The sequence below is a fragment of the Neophocaena asiaeorientalis genome, unplaced genomic scaffold, assembly GCF_003031525.2.
Source record: "Neophocaena asiaeorientalis asiaeorientalis breed wild unplaced genomic scaffold, Neophocaena_asiaeorientalis_V1.1 scaffold233, whole genome shotgun sequence".
In the NCBI taxonomy this organism is placed as follows: domain Eukaryota; kingdom Metazoa; phylum Chordata; class Mammalia; order Artiodactyla; family Phocoenidae; genus Neophocaena; species Neophocaena asiaeorientalis.
In genome coordinates this window covers 718,127-721,565 of record NW_020171811.1, presented here as the reverse complement: position 1 = coordinate 721,565, position 3,439 = coordinate 718,127, and the positions used below count along the sequence as shown (strand labels likewise).

At 46.2% G+C, this 3,439-nt stretch overlaps 1 long non-coding RNA gene across 1 annotated transcript; it reads left to right on the top strand.

Annotated features, from left to right (window-relative positions):
* Positions 1–545: 545 nt before the first annotated feature.
* Positions 546–2,623, top strand: LOC112392250 (uncharacterized). Its single transcript, XR_003001656.1, has 2 exons — positions 546–1,097; positions 1,553–2,623. It is a non-coding gene; the product is annotated as an uncharacterized LOC112392250 (long non-coding RNA).
* The last annotated feature ends 816 nt before the right edge of the window (positions 2,624–3,439 follow it).

Genomic DNA, 3,439 nt, shown 5'->3' with positions numbered 1-3,439 from the left:
ACGCCCAGCGCAGGGGCAGCCTCCCTAGCCAGGCTCCTCCTCTGGGAATCAAAGGATGACAGTGAACTTGATTCTCGGCACAAACGCAAAGAAATCCTTCCCCCATGGACTCAGAGTACCCTCCGAGAACTATTGAAAGCGCCTTAAGAGTTTAGACTATAAGGCCCAGCAAAACTTATCCCACTTGCAAAGATGAGGTGGAAAGGGGCTGTGGCATCCCACAGACGGTCTCACTCCGGAGAGAGGCTACTGATCCACAGTGGTCCCCCTCCGCCACCCCTGTACACCACCCCCAGGAAGACATCCCATCCCCCATCCAGACAATTCAGCCCTGCCCTGATGCCAGAAGGCATCACGGTAATGGAGAGAAAGAAAAGATGCCAGGCTTCACGTCTGCCCACGGCACACCATCTCCTCTGAGGAGACTTCTTCTGCAGCCCTGCCTCAGCTGTACTCTTTATATTTCTAAGCCACTTCCTGTTTCCATTTCTAGGTCGTAAGCCAGCCTTACGGTTGGTGAGACTCACTCGCCCAGGAGGCCCAGCTATTATCTCCCCTCAGAGACCATGACTGCCTCTCGGGGAGGGTTCAGAGGGTGCCACTTGGAAAACACATGAATTGCCCTGGGCTTTTCAGAATGCCGAGGCCCAGAAGCTTGGCCTGCCTGGAAAATCTCTGACTTGTTTGGTTTGCATTTCTCTGCTGTGCTGATGCCCATGTGCTCAGTTCCCTGGAGGGACTGGGTGAGTACACTTTGTGAAGACTCTGCAAAGACCTCGTTGGAAACCTTGCTTTTCCAGACAGTCGTCAGGCAACAGCTAGCAGTCCCTGAGGAAGATGTGAACAAGAAGCCATTCACAAGCATTCTCTTCTAGAAACCATATTTCAGAACAAGGAGGAAACCACAGCTCAGACGTGCGCTGGTGTTCAGCAATGTGGGTTCACTTGGAGAGAGACAAGCACAGACTTTGCACAATTCTATTGCCTTCCCTCTATGATTTCTAAGCAGTTTACTCGTGACATCCACCACTCACTCGGGAGATTATTCTGGAGGAACACTGAGTGCTAAGGACAAGCCACTGGATGATTTGGTCAAGGTCAGTGTGTCAAGTCAGCATCCGGCTGCTATTTTCACCTCCCAGTTCCATTCTCTAACCTTTTTATTCTGTGAAAATGTATCATAAACTGGAAACACCAGATGGCACAGAAAATGCAGAGCTTCAATCTTTTCCCCGTGCCCCTGCGTGAGCCAGGCATTCAGGGATTGTACTGGGGCTTGGGGCAGGGTCCCTGCCAGGGTCACCTATATTACAAACAACTGCACACCACACCTTCTTCTACAGGAGGGAAGGGAAGGGGAGAGGGAAGAACAGGCAGCAAGACCCAGAAACTCAGGCCAGCCTGTAACTGAGCAGGACCCTATGGGGCCTTCCTGGGACAGACCCCTCCCCCATACCCTTTGCGGTAGCTCCTCTCTGAAGTACCTAGATAACAGTATCTGATACACATTAGATAACAGTATCTGATACACATTTCTTGCACTGTTTTATAGATGCTAAAATCCCCACCAAATGGAAGAAATTTACTACTTGATGACCATGAGCACATAGCCCCCAGACCTACTAACGCCTAAGCATTGATAATGGGACACCGCCCTGTCATCACACCATCAACCAATCAGAGAATTGTGCACGAGCTGCTCACGTACCCTGTGACTGCCCCACCTCACCTGGCCTTTAAAATGCTTTCCTGAAAACCGCCTGGGAGTTCAGGTGTTCTGAGCACTAGCTGCCCTGGACCCCTTGCTTGGTTCCCTGTGATGAATGCTGCACTTTTCTTCACCACAACCCGGTGTCAGTAGGTTGGCTTTACTGCACCCTTGGGCGAGCAGACCTGAGTTTGGTTCAGTAACAAGCCTAGGAGATAGGGATGCAGGCTGGCTCTCCCGAAAGCAGTCGGGAATGTAGAGTCCTGTCTCGCCCGAGGATATGGGCCTGATCGCAGTGAGATTATCTCAAAGAGAGATAATCTCTCTCTCAATGAGAGAAACAGGTGCAGAGAAGCAACAAAGTCACATACTGATCTACAGAAAACCAAACACACAAAATATGTCATCCTCTTAATAATGGAGGGTGTAAGGAAATAGGAATTCTCATATCCTCTGGTAGAAATATAAAGTGGAAAAACTTGGTTGGTTGGCAAGTTTGAGGCAGAGACCATACTCTGTGTTCATCAAACTCTGTGTTTTCCTCCTGGACACACACTAAGACTACATTTCCCAGCCTCCCTTGCAGTTAGGAATGGTCATTTGACTGAGTTCTGGACAAAGGGAAGGTGGCAGAGGAAGTGATATGAGTCACTTCCAAGTCCGGCCCTAAAACCACCTGTGCAATTCTCCACGTGATTACTTGTGCTTGCTCTCTTTCTCCCTCCCTTTCTCCCTCTCCCTCTGCCTATTGGCTGAAATCAGAACATCCAGGGAAGAACTCCAAGGTCCTGGCAAATGGGGAGCCATCATATGAACAAATCCTGTTTCCGGGTGACTGGGCAGAGCTCCCTCCACCTCCAACCACATAACTTACATTGAACTGCAACTTAAGAGAGAAATAAATCTTTATTGTGTTAAGCCACTGAGATTGGGGGGTATTTGTTACAACATTTAGCCTATTCTGACTGATGTAGTATCAAAAGCCTTACATATATTCATAAGCGTTGACCTAGCAATTACATTCTTTGGAACATGTCCTAATAATTAAGAGTAGTCACTACAGTGTTGATTATAATAGCAAAAAAAAATTGTAGACAACATTCATAATGAAGACCAAAGCCTGAGACCTAATAGAAGATTCATTAAATAAGTAATACAGCTCAGCAAAGATAAACACAATATCATTGAAGTGCATTTCTTGATATGAAAAACCTTCATGATATAGTGTTCCGTTAAAAAGAGCAAGTAACATAACAATATAACCATTTATATATGAATATATATGCATAGAAAAAAGTCTGGAAATATACCAATATAGCAGTAATTATTTCTGGTATTAGGATTACAGGTGGCTTTTTTTTTTTCCTGCAGTTTTACGCTTTTTCTGAAATTAGCATATATTTCTTGAGCTAAAAAAAAAAATTTTTTAAAGTAGCCTGCCAGAAATGGATGTCTCCTTTGAACTTGAAGGCTGGCCTTGCTCTCTCTGTGTATAAGTGTATTATGTGCAAAAAACCCCACCTAATTCCTTTGGATCCTCTGCTGGTTAGGGGCTAAAACCCCACCATCCCTAAGGTTAAACATCTGTTTGATCTTCACCACGGGGAGCAATGCCCAAGCAGTTCCTGTGGCTTCCAGGCTCAGTTTTGCTGAGAGAGTACCCTGGCTTTAAGGAAGAAAGTGTCCTTTTTTCTCTCTCTTTTTTTAACATCTTTATTGGAGTATAATTGC